The following is a 15,703-nucleotide window of genomic DNA, read 5'->3' on the forward strand; positions in this document are numbered from 1 at the left end:
AATGACCCAAGTTTTATTCAACCATGTGCGTCAATGATGATCCAAAAGTTAACCCAGTAACGGATCTAAAATGCAGAAGCAAAAGATAAAATAACAATCTTTAGAGACACAACACATCCCTAAGACACCAATGTGACCCTCAATGAGGTCACGGAACCTAAAGAAAATAAATGCGGAAGCAACATTTCAAAAACGGACAAGAACGAACTTAGGGGCAAAATGGTCATTTTTAAAAGGAAAGTGGAAACTACTGAGCACAACATTGGAAAGACAACGAAAAATCAATAAACTTAGACTCAAGAATCACTTGATTCGGAGTCTAGATGAAGAAGATATGGCTAATGGAAGAAAAAGGGGTAAAAAGGTCCAAATAGTCAACCCAAGGTCATCTAACCGGTTAAGAGACCTTTCTAACCAGTTAGGAGGCCAAAACAGAGAGTTCATAATTCTGTCCATGCACATCTAACCGGTTACAAGAATCACCACCCGTACACTTGTACTACAGGTCAGCAAAAAGCTAACAGCGGGGGTTTTTTTTAGGAAAAAATAGGTTTTTGAGAGCCGAGATGATATTTTATGGAGAAACACAAAGAAGAACCAACCCCCCCCCCCCCCCCCTCCCCCTCCCAAAAAAAAAAATTAAGTTTTCTGATCAACCATGGTCCAAACCAAAATTAGAAAATAAGGTCCCCCCCCCCCCCCCCCCCCAAAAAAAAAAAAAAATTTGAGTTTTCTGACCAACCATGGTCCAAACCAAAATTGGAAAATAAGGTAAAATGACAAAAATGCCCCAAGAAAATTCTGCTCAAGAGAGATAAAAAGCTGCTAAATGCAAAACTAAAAGCTGAATTTCGCAAGGGATTTCCGGTACCAAGACGATATTTTCTGGAAAAACATGAAGAAGAAACCCCCCCTAAAATCATGTTTTCTAATTGACCATATGAAGATTGGAATTTATTTCTCAAATGAAAATCCCAAAATGCCCTTAAAACAGATTATGCAAAAAAAATGAAAAAATGAGTCCATAGGAGGTTCAAATTGCCAAGGAAGAGGTTTTTCCCATAAACGACCATGCACATAGACATAACTTACCTATTAGGATATGCTACAATAATCCATGGCTTAAAAATACCACCAATGCAAAATACTACCCCCCCTACGGCCAAAAAGGCGAAAATGGACTTGAAATGGAAAACATTAAATCCAAAAATATAAAATGGAGTCAAATGACCATTCGGCCCTTAGCCACACTTCATACATGATTAATGAGACCCTATGAAAGAATAAAAATGAAATTCCCTCACTTGATGCAACCATGGTTAGACAATGACTTGGCCTTTTTCAATATTTTCATTATATTTCATGAAGTTAAAAGTTACATAGGATACAAGATACATGTCATTGGCCTCCGGCCTCATCTTATACATGTCAAATACATTATAAAAGGTGTACTTATGTACATATTACATATATGGAATGTAACGACCCTGTTATTTGCCTTCCTTTCCTTTTTCCTGAAATTTTACGAATGAATTTTTTTCGTTTAATTTTCTTTTCTGAGCTCTGTTTCGTGTCGCTTAGTGTCATCTCGAGTACTCGGAATTGGTTTCTGAGACTCTTTTCCATGGATTGACAACTTCCTTTGAGGACCGAGTCATTTTTACATTTTTCATTTTTCGACACTATGCACTATTTCGTCCTTTTCCCTATTCTGTCTTATCTCCGTTTGTCAGTTTTTGGCACAACCTCACTTCTCATGCTCAGAGTTGGTTTTTGACTTCACGTGCCTTCATCTTGAGTAGTTTCCACGAAATACGTATCTTTACTTTTGCAAGAAAGTACTCTGGTTGCTCCCGGTGTTCATAGGGGCATGGATGCAAAGTTCTTTGAAATTATTTTCTTTTCTTGGGCTGTTTTTCATAAATATCTTTTGAAGATGTTTTATTTCAGGGTTTTTTAAGAAAATATTTTTGGAAGATATTTTCATTATGGGCCATAAGTGTAGTTTTCACTTTTTGAGGGGCCATTATGCAATTAATGAAAGTTATTGCAAAATGTCTTATTTTGAGCCTGGATTCTCGTACGGGATTCATTTTCACATTTCGTCAAGTTGTGTACTCTTGGAATTTCCTCCTGGTCGATGTTTTCCAGTTTCAGGGTTTTTGGCCCCAATTTTCGCCAAACTTGTTTTGGGCATAACTTTCTGGTTGGGACTCAGTTTTTGACGCCGTTTCTTCTGTTGTTCATATTTTATCATTTTGAATCTTTTTTGTTCACAAAGTTTTTCCATTTGAGCGCGTCTGCTCAAATTTTACTTTTTCAGACCCGGCGGGGCCTGTTCAGGGCACTTTTTGAGATTTCTATAAAAGGGGGGTGAGATATTTCATTTTTCATCTTCTCCCCTCTTCATGCATGACCTGGAGCTCCCATGGAAGCCCAGGGGTGCTTCCATCTTCTCTCTCCTCTTTTGGTTCACTTTTCCTTGATGGAAAGTCTTCAGCCTTAACGTTTGTTGTTCCCCTCGCCGTGCTCTACCTTTCCCCCTTATTAGAATTCAGTTTTGACCATTTCTTGAGTTTGGTTTTGAGGTCAAGTTATGATTTTGATGGGGCTTTCATAGGGGTTATGTTCAACGTGTTGTCCCCGACAAAACCTAGTAGTTTTGTCACCTAGTAGTTTCGTCGGATTTGGAGCCGTTCCATTTTGATGGCTTTTGAGATTTTCATCTCAAATTGAGGTAGGAGATGTTCTAGGTTTAAATTCTTGTTATATAGCATGCTTGTGATGCTTATACTACTTGCTTGCATGATTAAATATAAAATCTAGAGATTTTATTATTTATTTTTATTGTACGGGATCTAATTTTCCCGGTTGCTCATGACTTGGTTTAAACATGTAGCATGATATTATATTACCCCTTGATATACTCATTGTCGTGTATTAAAATTGGAACATTTGAATAAGTATTAAAGATTTTATTTAATATTTATCTTAGGTGAAAGATTAATTCACATGGCCTTAACTAGTTTGAAATCAATATGTGTTAGCATATTAAATTAGGCCTTAGCATGCTCTCCAACATAGTTGAATTTGAAAGTAATTTGAGGTGTTTTGAAAATTAGTAATTTTTAGTTAATTTGATTAATTAATTTACCCCGAGTGCACTATTCACTCCATTTGAATTCCGACTTGATATTCTTGATCTACATGCCATATAGCTTCACATATATTTGATTTAGAATATTCGGTAAGGTTTTGAAACCTTTCATTTAATTAATTTCCTTGTTTAAGATTTAATCCTCATGGTGATATACAACTTGGAATTGTATTGTGGCATGCTAGAAAATTAAGTTTTGGTATGGTTCTTCACATGTATTAAATTGGGATTTATTGTATGAGAATTGCAACTTTTGTTTTATATTTAACTTTAGTGAAAGTTTAATTCGCATGGTCGTAAATTGAATGAAATAAACTTGTAATGTGATATTACATTACTCATTGGCGTGTTTTCCAACATAGGTTAATTTGAGAGCATTTGGTTAAGTTTAAAAATCTAGAGATTTTAATTAAAAGAATTAATTAAAATCTATTTTGTGGTCCCATTAGGTTAATTAAGGTTTTAACTTGATGTTTGTATTGGCCATGACTTGTTTACTAGTATATATTAATTTGGGACTATTTGAAGTTGTTTTAGAACCTTGGGATTTAAATTAGCATGATTTAATTAAAGTTCTACTTTGTTGTTCTAACAACCTAATTGAGTTTTAGAATGGATATAGGTGATGACCTTGCCATGTCCTTTAACATGTGTTAAATTGAGGTTAATTGGAATTGAATCAGAATCTATAGAATTTAATTGTGTTTATCTATTTAAATTCTATCAATTTGCTCCATGATCTAGTTGTGTTTTAGAAGTGGTTTCTATATTCAAATCATGGACTTAGACTTGTTGTATATTCATTTGGTTATGTTTTGAACATTGGACAACATACTTGCTATGTTTGTATTCATGAGAATATGTTTTCCTTATTGAATATATTGTTGCCTTGTGTAATGATTTGCACACTTCATGTTTAACATCTTTCATGCATAGTGTGTAACGAATCGCACACTGAAGATTTGACATTCATTATATCATATTAGTTATGGATTTAGAGCATGTGTTGTATAGGTTTCCAAATTTGGTTGTGCTTAGTAGATAGTTGATTATCTTGCATATTCCTGTTGATATATGCGTTGTTGCACAACTTGTTGATTTTGGAAAGTTGGGGATGTCGTTGTTTGACTATGGCTAGGACGTGGTTCTAGTACGGGGGATAGTCCCTCTATATATAGTCTAGTGCACACATAGGGAGGTTACCCATGGGCTAGGAACCCTAAAGTAACTATGTTGTCAGTCTAATCCGGCGTGACGTCCGAGTATCCATTTTGTTTGACTTCGCATTTCATTTTCAAGTTGATAACTAGATGATGTTATAACTTGTTGTTCCTTATTTGTCATTCCATTTTAAGTTACATGATGTTAACTTTGCGAAATTGTGCTTTATGCGTTGTATTGGAAGTTCCAATATTGGTTAAATTGCATCAATATTGAAAATTGTGTTTTGACGTTCTAACAAAGCTTAAGATTGATCCTATTGATTCATTTATAACTTAGACGTTAGGTGGCATGACCCACTTCTGTTGTTTTCGTGCTTTAGATTCCAAGCTGATAGCTTTAAGAAATTGTATTTTATTGCCTTATACAATATGTTTTTATGTGGTTAGATTGCATTGAAGTTGTAAATTGCGTTTTAATTGTTCAGCATGGCCTAGGATGATTCCTTAGACTTATTTAGAACATAGACGTTAGGTGACATAATCACTTTAGTTGTTTCTGTATTCGAGATTGTAAGTTAATACCTTTAAGAACCTATATCTTGTTGCTTTGTATAATGTGCTTCCATATTGTTTAAATAGCAGAGATGATGTGATTTATTCTAGAAACACTCTAAGGTAGCTTAGGATGCTCCCTGAGTCTCATTTCGATATAGACGTTAGGTGGCATGAACCCCTTTAACATGTTTCACCTTAAGGTGATAAATTTGTAAAATGCTAGGTCGATGCATGCTCATCTCCTACGAGTAGCTTTATGTTACTCACCCCTACGATACTGGGGCATATTTCAGGTTCGAAGACTTGGTTCGTGAAGCCTAGCATTCCTTGGATGTCGTGTAGCTTTCAAGTTTCCATTTCATGCAAATGTTAGCATGAAATGTCATTTTGTAGACTTATATGTCAAAATATGTATATTTGATTCCATGTATGTAATGTGTACTTAAGTACACTCCTTTCAATGTATTTGATATGTATGAGATGAGGCCGGAGGCCAATGACCATTATATTGTATTCTATGTACTTTTTAATTTCATGAAATATTGTGAAAATCTTGAAAAATCGCAAGTCATTGCTTCACCATGGTTGTATCGGGTGTAGGAATTCTATTCTCATTCTTTCATAGGGTCTTATTAATCTTGTATGAAGTGTGGCCAAGGGCCAAATGGTCATTTGACCCCGTTTTGTATTTTTGGATTCTGAATTTTCATTCCAAGTTCCATTTTTGCCTTTTTGCCCGTTGGGGGGTCAGATTTTGTATCGGTGGTATTTTTAAGTCTTGGACCATTGTAGTACGTCTAAATAGATAAGTTAAATTTGCGTGCATGGTCGGTTCTAGGCAAAACCTTATCATTTGTGTTTCGAGCCTCTTGTGAATTCATGTCGCATTTTTTTTGCATATTCTGATCTAGGGGCATTATAGACTTTTCACGGTAATTTTATTTTCTTCTTTCGACATGGTCGCTTAGAAAACATGATTTTAGGGGGGGTTTCTTTTTTGTGTTTTTCCAAAAAATGTGGTCTTAGTGCCGGAAATCGATCGCAAAGTTCAGCTTTTTTGTTTATTTTTTAGCAGCTTTTTGGACCTCCATGACCAGATTTCATGGAGGGGCATTTCGGGCATTCTACATTGCGTTTTTTTTTAATTCTCTCGCAAGTCACATAGAAAATTCAATTTTTGAGGGGAGTTTCTTCTTTGTGTTTTTCCAGAAAAATTCATCTTCTTGCCCGTTTTTGCTCTCAGTTGCAGACAATCACTGTAGCAACTTTTAACCCTCTTGTTCAGTCCTGATCTAGGGGCATTTTGGGGATTTCACAGTGAGTTTTTCTCGATTCCATCCATGATGTCGGGTAGAAAACTCGATTTTAGGGGGGGTTTCTTCTTCGTGTTTTTCCAGAAAAATTCGTTTCGGCCTCCGTTTCAAGCCTCAGTTCTGGGCAGATCAAAAAAGTAGCAGCAGCCAAGGGCTGCCACCAGCCATGTGTTTGGGCGCCGGCATGCGTGCTGGTGGGCTCGCGCATGGGCGCCGTGTGAGCCATGGCCTTCGTCAGGCCACCGCGACGTCTCAACTTCAAACCCTCGTTTCTCCCTTTTCCGAACTCCAAATCGAGTGAACTTTTTTTTGAACTTGACTAATTTTTTGCTGTCTTTCCAATGATGTGCTCGGTTGTACCTAGATCTTCCTGGATAATTACCAGTTTACCCTTTTAGCCTTAAGTGATTGTTTTTCTTCGTCAAGCCGTTTCTCCTTCGTCCGGACTCCGAATCATGCGATTCTTGAGTCCATTCTGACTATTTTTTTGTTGTCTTTCCAGCGGTGTGCCCGGTGGCACCCGAATCTACATTTTTCAAAAATGACTATTTTGCCCCTAGGGGCTTATCTGTCATATTTTGACATTTTGCTTCGGCATCATTTCTCATTGAGTTCCATGACCTCATGGAAGGTCACTTTAATTTCTCAGAGTCTTGTTTTCTGTTTTCGCTTCCGCATTCGGATCCATTATCGGATCATCCTTACGGTTCATCACAGGATACGCTGGCCTAAAAACCAGGGTCGTCACATGGAATCAAAGATATAAGTTTAGACATATAAGGCTACAAAATGATATTTCATGCTAACATTTGCATGAAATGGAAACTTAAAAGCTACAAGTCATCCAAGGAATGATGAGCACCACGAACCAAGTCCTCGTACCTAAAAAATGTCCCTGGTAAATTTGGGGTGAGTAACATAAAGCTACTCGTAGGAGATAAGCATGCATAGACCTAGCATTTTACAAATTTATCACCTTAAGGTGAAACATATTAAAGGGGCTCATTCCACGTAATGTCTATGTCAAAGTGAGACTCAGGGAGCATCCTAAGCTACCTTAGAGTATTTCTAGCATAAACCACATCATTCATGCAATTTAAACGACATAGGAGCACATAGTGTAACGCAACATGACATAGGTATCCAAAGTTATCAACTTTTAACCTAGAATGCTATAATTACTGAAACGGTTCATGCCACCTAGAATCTAAGTCAAGATGCTTATATAAAATCATTCATAAGTTATATCAACATGAAGCAACATGAATCACGATGTCTATGAAATTGAACAAGGTTGGGAGAATCCAAAGAACGCGACAAGTTTATAATTTAGCATAAAGCACATTATCAATGAAATTGAACAAGGTTTGGAATAATCCATACAACACGACAAGAAGTGTACTTGAATACAAGGATCACATTATCAATGCAATTAACATGATTGGAACATTCCAATTAACACGATAAGAATAATACATGAAATCAAGGATATGCATAATAACTATGCAATTAACAAGATTATAGCATTTCACATAACACTACAAGTTTTAAATCTTTAAGGAATAGCGACTTAAAATTTAAAGAGTGAAATCAACCAATGTGGATACTCAGATATTGCCCGGATTAAAACCGTACTCTTGGGAACACTTTAGGGCTATTAACCCATGGGTACCTTCCCCTAGTGCACACTATAGTATAGGGAGCTCTCTATCTCCCGTATTAGAACCAAGTCCTAGCCATGTCAATTCTTAATTGATATCCCAAGTTCCAAAATCAACAAGTTGTGCAAATTAAGAGTGTTTCGAGATGCAAGTAATGCATTAAACCGCATTCCATGCACAACCAAGATTTTGGAAACACACAAGTCATGCCCTAAGTTCTAAACTATAATGGCATGTGAGATGTCAAGAGATCATAGTATGCACTTACATAGACTACAACTAGGATTTAAAACACCAGGAATCCATTGATGTAAATATACCACAACTACAAGGTTAATGATTTTATCATTTACTAAACAACACTTAAGTAATTAAACCATTCCAAGACAATTGTGCAAGTTCATTAAGTACATTAATAAAACCAAGATACAAGAGTCTAGATACATGATAAAAAGCTAAAAGCTCCATGAAATACGAGTTACAACCATGTGAAGTAAGTTCCCTACAAAGAGAATAATTAAACATAAGTCTCAAAACTTATCCGATTTCTCAAATTGATCCACGTGAAGGAACTTGTCAAGGAAATCTTGAATACCAAGTTAGAAACTTAATCAAGCTCATGGAACCATTGAATAGGTTTTAATTAATTCTTTTAATTAAAACCTCTAGATTTTGAAACTCATCCAAACGATCTCAAATTAAAGTATGTCATATAACATGTCAAGACTTGATTTAAAAGCATGATACAAGTGAATTCCATGCAAGATACGGCCATCAGTATTAAACTTTAATACAAGAAAATAATTAAATGAAAGGTTTTAAAACCTAATCAAATATTCTCAATTTAATATATGTGAAAGTGTATGGCATGCACATCAATAATATCAAGTCGGAATTCCAATGAAGTGAATAATGCACTTGGAATAAAATTAATTAATCAATTTAATTAATTATCCCTAGATTTTGAAACATCACCGATTACTCTCAAATTCACATATGTTAAAGAGTATGTTAGGGCCTAATATAATATGACATCACACATTGATTTCAAGCTAGATAAGGCCACATGAATTAAATTTTCATTCAAGAAAAATATTAAGTAAAAGCTTCAATACTTATCCAAATGTTCTCAATTTAATATATATCAATGAACATATCAAGGGTTAATTTAATGTCATGCCACATGTTTAAATCAAGCTATAGCCAACCAGAAAAATCAAATCTCACACGAGAAAAATAAATAATAAAATTTCTAGATTCAATACAAAGACATGTAAATGAGTTGTATAAGCATCAATAGCATGCAATACATCAAGAATATAAACTATAACACCCCCTACCTCCATTTGAGATGAAGATACTCCTAGGTTATGTCGGGGACAACGAGGGAAACAACTTTAACCTTTGAGGTACCATGAAAATCCAAACTTGAACTTGACACCCGAACTCAAAAATGGTCAGAAATGAATTCTAATAAACAGGAAAGGTAGAACACGACGAGGCCTACGATAAACGTTAAGGTGGAAGACTTTTTACAAAGGAAGTCAAGTGGAGAAGAAGAAGAAAAGGTGGCAGCCCAAGGAGCTTCCATGGCTACCAACCAAAGAAGGAGGAAGATGTTGGATAAAGTGATTTTTCACTTTAAGACATTCTATTTGTAGTAAAACCCTAAAAGTGCCCCGAAAGGGCCCCGCCGGGTCCGAAAAAGTGGAATTTGAGCAAATGTACTCAAACGGCAAAACTCCATGAATGAAAAAGAACCAAAATGAGAAAATATGAACAACAAAAGAAACAGTATCAAAAATTGAGTCCCGAGCAGAGAGATATGCCCCAAACAAGTTTGACAGCAACTAGGGTCAGAAACCCTAAAACTGGGAAAAAATGACTAGAAGGAAATTCTAAGAGTTCATGAGCTGACAAAAAGTGAAAATGAATCTCGTATGAGGATCCAGGCTTAAAATGAGGTATTTTGCAATAACTTTCGCTAATTGCACAATGGTCCCTACAAAAAGGGTTAACTTCACTAATGACCCAGAATGAAAATATCTTCCAAAAATATTTTTTTTAAAACCTCTAAAATAAAATATCTTCAAACGATATTTATGAAAAACATCCCAAGAAAAGAAAAAAATTTCAAAGAACTGTGCATCCATGCCCCTATGGACACCAGGAGCAACTAGAGTACTTTTCTGCAAAAGTAAAGATACGTATTTCGTGGAAATCACTTAGGATGAAGGTACGTGAAGTCAGAAATCAACTCTAAGCACGAAAAGTAAGGTTATGCCAAAAAGTGATAAATGGGGAAAAAGACAAAATAGGAAAAACGACGAAAAGTGAATAGTGTCCAAAAAGTGAAAATGTAGAAATGACTCGATCCTTAAAGGAAGCTATCAATTCAAATGAAAGAGTCTTAGAAACCATTTCCAAGCACTCGAGATGACACCCAGTGATGAGAAACAAAATTTGGAAAGAAAATTAAACGGAAAAAATTTATCCATAAAATTTGAGAAAAAAGAAAGGAGGAAAAATGACCGGGTCATTACAAAGAGTGTTATGCTGAATTATTGCACTGACTTGCTTAGTGAGATAGATTTTCTTAGAGACTTGAATTTTTTATTTTCTCTTTTAAGTGCACAAGTCTTTCAGAAAGTTAGCATAGGCGGAGATTTGATTGATAGCATCTAGGAAAGGAATATTGACTTTTACCTCTTTAAAGACATCCATCATGTCTTAGATTTTCTCTCCTTGCTTACAAAGTAAGAGGTTCCCTTGAGACGTTCAGGAAAAGGCACTCTTGGCTCATAAGCTGTCTCAAGGTTTGGAGTAGATGAAGAAGTGACTTCACCCTTCAACTCCTTTGGAGCTTAATGGAGTAAGATGTGAGGGAACATCTATGGGATGTGGAGTATGAAGAATGGGATTAATGGGAATCCTACGCTTCTCTTTTTTTACCTCTTTTTCCTCAACTTGATTATTAATGATCTTTCCACTCCTCAAAGTAGTGATGGCATTAACTTGCTCATGACAAGAACCTGAAAGATTAGTCTCATCAATCATATAAGTTTGCCTGACTGTATTTGCAATTGGCTGACTAGCCCTTCCTCTTTTTGATTTAACACTTTTACTATTTCCCCAACTTGAGCAAATATTTGCCTAACTTGAGTTTCTAGATTGACTATAGATTGAGAATGGGAATGCAACAATTCATTGTTAGACTTAAGATTACTAAGTGCGGCCATTACATTCTTTTCAAATGCAGATGAGTACTTAGGAGGAGGAGGAGGATCTGGATTAGCTTGGTTCCTAAATTGAGGAGGATAATAAATGAAAGATGGATTGAAAGAATTATGTAGCAAAGGATTGGATGAATTCTAGTACTATCCCTGAGATTGGGGAACAGTATTTCCTTGGCTTTGATTCTGCCCTGATATATTAGAATGATCTCTCCAGCCAGGATTATAAGTATGGGAATTTGGATTGTAACCCGAACTGGAGAATGCATCATTGGTTTGCACTTGGGGATTTTCAAAAGTGTGACCCAAGAGAGGACAACTGGCAGCATAATAAGATGGACTAGTGCAGATAGAACACACCTCCTTTGGCAAAGGGGAGTACTAAGAAGAACTAAGAGTACTGACAGCTGATAAGACTTGGTCAAACTTTCGATTCAACACTTCCATTTAAGTGGCTATCTCCCTAGATTTTTCTACTTCATACAAACTTTTAACTTGAAGGACACTAGGAGTGGACCTAGACCTAGAGGAAGAAGCATGTTAAACAGAATTTTCACTTAGGGCCTCAAACAGTTCCCAAGTGTCATTTGGGCTCTTATGTAGGAAACCACCATTACTAGAAGCATCTACCATGTTCCTATGTGGATCATGTAATCCATCATAGAAGATTTGCACCAAATGCTATTTAGTAATATCATAGTGTGGACACTTTCTCAGAAGATCATTGTATCTCTCCTAAGTATCATGAAGCTGTTCACCCGAGATTTAGGAGAACGCCATGATCTTTCTTCTCATTTGTGTGGTTTTACCCAATGTGTAGTATTTCTTCAAGAACTCTTGTTACAACTTATCCCATGCGCTTATAGAATTATGAGGTAGGGAGTGCAACCAAGTTCTAGCTTTGTCCTTGAGAGAAAATTGGAAGAGTTTCATCCTAAAAGCATCATTAGAGAGAGTTGACAACTTGGTAGTTAAACACAACTCTAAAAATTCATCTATGTACTTATAGGGATCTTAAGTAGCAAACCCATAGAAAGTTGGAAGCAATTGGATCATAGCTGTCTTGATCTTAAAGTGGGTTGCATCAGATTGAGGAAATTAAAAGCAACAAGGAATGTATATGAGGTGGGAATAAAGTGATCCCTCAATTGTGGTTGTGGTGGAGGAACAGGTGTTTGTGGTACATTTGCCCCATTGAGATTATCACCATTATTAGCCATGTCTGATTTAGAGAATTCTCCAAACAATTTAAGCTAATTTCAATTGTAACAAGTAGTAACAAAAAGAAAATTTTCAAGTGAAGAAAAACAACAAAAACTCACAAAAGGTCCTGAAACCGAAGCTTCTATTCCTTAGGCATCTTCGTCCTCACTATTAGATTCTTGCACTTGAAAAGAAAAAGAAATAAGGTGAGATATCAAAAAGTCCTAAAACTATAAATTAAACTACAATTAATCTTGAACTCAACAAAACCGTAACACAATCTGGCGTAGCTCGCACGGTGCGAGACCAAATTTGTGTGCAAGTGAATGTGGCCAAGTTTTACATTTATAAATGCCACTACTACCGCTAACTAAAAATATAGCAAGGGTAAGTAGGGATCATCCCAAGGGATTGTGAGGGTTGTAAAAGGTTGTGGAATCAAGATTAGGGTTAGTAGGTCGAGTGATCAAAAGATTGGTTGGTGGTTGGATTAAGCTAAGGTGTAATTTAAACTAAAGTAGACAATAATGCAATAGAGGTAAAATAAGAGAGAGAGATCTTGGGGTTTAGATATCACCACTAAGCATAGCTCTTCTACACCCTTAATGAATGATTAATGAGGGAAAAAACATATATTGTAACAATGGTATGTGTGTGTGGTTGTTTCAACAAGCATCGATGACAAATTAAGCATATATTGTCTAAGCAATATAGTGAATAGCACGATATATCAAATTGAGCCATTAATCCTTTCTTTAAGCTCACAACCAAACACATCACAAAATTAAAGAAATATGCCACTTGCATTCATGAGTATGGAACATCAAACAACAAGCATGAATTGTCCTCCCATTTAACATCTAGCTACCAATACACTACAACTAAGCTAATGACATGAAATTAAACTAATTAAACTAAGGGAGAGGCACAATCCATCAAGAAATAAGTATGAACTATCAAATAAACCATAAGGACATTCCATTAAGCACTATATCTTGACAATCTCTAGATCTATAGCATTAATACACATAGACATGCATCAACAACACAAGAAATAGAGATAAATACATGAACATCTATTTTAGCATACATAGACATATGGATAGAATGAAATGATTAATTGGAAGCATTAAACCATACAAATCATTGAATAAACAAGATCTATATAAATAAAAGTGTCAAAACAAGTATCACAATACAAATCCCCTCAAAAATACATAAATCAAGATGTAGAAAGCATGTTTAGGGCTAACTCTAGCCCCAAGAGGATTTTTAACCACTCATGGATGGTGTCCTCTAACCCTCATATGCTAACTCTATGGTAGAGATTGCTCCTTGGTTGATGAAGAGTCTTCAATGGTGTGTCTCTAGCCTCCTCCCTTCTTTTCTTCCTCTCTAAGGATGTAGCTCCCTAAGTGTCTAAGAATGAGTATGAGTATATCAATCTATGAGTCTCTCCTCTAAAAAGTGGCTCATATTCCTTCTTTAGGTAGGTCAAAAATCACCCAAAATAAGCTAGGCTCGTACAGCAAATATTCCTCAATAATTAGATATGAGACAACTTTTAATAAGCTGGAATTTGGTTGCTCTCGGGATCTAGAAAGTTTGATCGATCAAACTTGAGGTTGGATCGATCGAACATGGCTGAGATCTATCGAACTTGAGTTAGATCGATCCTGAATGGCGGCGCCTTTTTGGATAAAAACAAATCTGAGATATTTTGAAGATATTTTTGGTAAAAGGACAAAAGCGGTTGGTAGGGTGGTATAGCTGGATAAGATCTGCCATCTGGATGTAGACAAAAAGGTTCGATCGATCTAAGAATGATGTTGGATCGATTGAACTTTTGGGATCTCTGAAAATGACATAATGGCCTGGATCTATCTTGAAGTGCTGAGATCGATGGGAGTTTGATCGATCGAACTTGAGGTGAGATCGATCGAAGTTGCTGAATTTCCACCTTTGTGCTTCCTTTTGCTCCACTTTGCTCCTTTCTTTAATTCATCCCAGAATTGCTTCATTTCTGCTCTTATTTGGCTGAGTTAGCTTATTTTGAGGATAAGTACCTAAAAATGGAAATAACACGAAATCAATCTAAGGCGGGAAAATAAGATAGATAAAGGTCTTAAAATACCTAAGCTTAAGGGGTTTAAATGCGCACTTTTCAGCGCTCATCACAACCCCAAACTTAAATATTGCTAGTCCCCAGCAATGAACTACGAAGTAAAGAAATGAAATGAACAACTAAACAACTATAACTAAAAAGTAATAAATGGATAACGCCAGTTTCGTAGGGAACACGATTGCATTTAGCATATGCAACAAACCTTTTAAACCCCTAGGTTACCCCTAGTGGACGAGTGAAATCTCGTGAGGGTTTCCAGAAATGATACCCACAAACATTAAGCTCATTCTCACAAAAGAGGCACCAATATTGCAAACAAGCATTGGGAGAAAACTACCTCAAGCATGCAATTCTTCAAACATTTTTTAGCAATCTCCCAAAATTTCAACATCAAACAAGCAAGTATGGTCCTCCGCACATCAAGAAAATGATCATGCAAATCAAAACAACACTAGAATCCTTTTTGAGTGGACCGGCATCAAATATGTTGCTATCTTAGCCAACTAAAGAATTAATCACATCCTTACCCTCAAACTAGCACACAAATCTAGTACCGATCATCAAGACAAAAAGTGGACCTTTTATTAAAGCTTTATTGATCTAGGTGCGCTTATTCTTTTCACTCGATTTTTTTTTTTATAAGATCAAAGATGGAAGTATGGTGCAATGTAGTGATCTATTAAGCTTTCTAGCGATTCATGAGATCAAGCGTTAGGTCAATGACTCCCAAACCGGATGGCTTTAGGGCATTAGGCGTTCAAACACCCCTGCGGACTTATAAGCTCAAATTAACTAGGCTATAAATCAAAACAAGCTCCATCTAATCATTTCCCACTTCTCTCCTTTTGGGAGAAGTCCTTACTTTTATTGCTTTTGTAATTTTTAAATTTTTTTTTTTTTTTTTAACCTAGAGTTTGGGCCCTCCACCTTTCGGCGTGAGAAATTCAATGCTTGATGAGGCTAGAATCCTGACTACTTAGAGAAAAGGGGTTGTTATCCACCTTTATCAAGAATGAAAGCTTTCAATGCACTACTAGCTCAATTGGGATATAACCAATTCAATAATCAACAAAGCATATACCCTACAAATGAGTGCTAGTGTGCGCCTATGCTAGTGTAGAATCCTAGAGTGAATCTCAAAACAATCACAAAGTCAGGATGATGTGGACCACTAATGCAAGCAAGATATCAATCTTTCGAAAAATTTACTCCTAAATGGCATCCACGAGGCATACAAGGAGTATTGGACTCTCAAGTCAAGCAATTTTTAAATTCTAAGCAATATAGTCCTCA

Source organism: Cornus florida, unplaced genomic scaffold (genome assembly GCF_030987335.1).
Source record: "Cornus florida cultivar Cherokee Brave unplaced genomic scaffold, ASM3098733v1 CherokeeBrave_3.0.0_Hap2_Chr04, whole genome shotgun sequence".
In the NCBI taxonomy this organism is placed as follows: Eukaryota; Viridiplantae; Streptophyta; class Magnoliopsida; order Cornales; family Cornaceae; genus Cornus; species Cornus florida.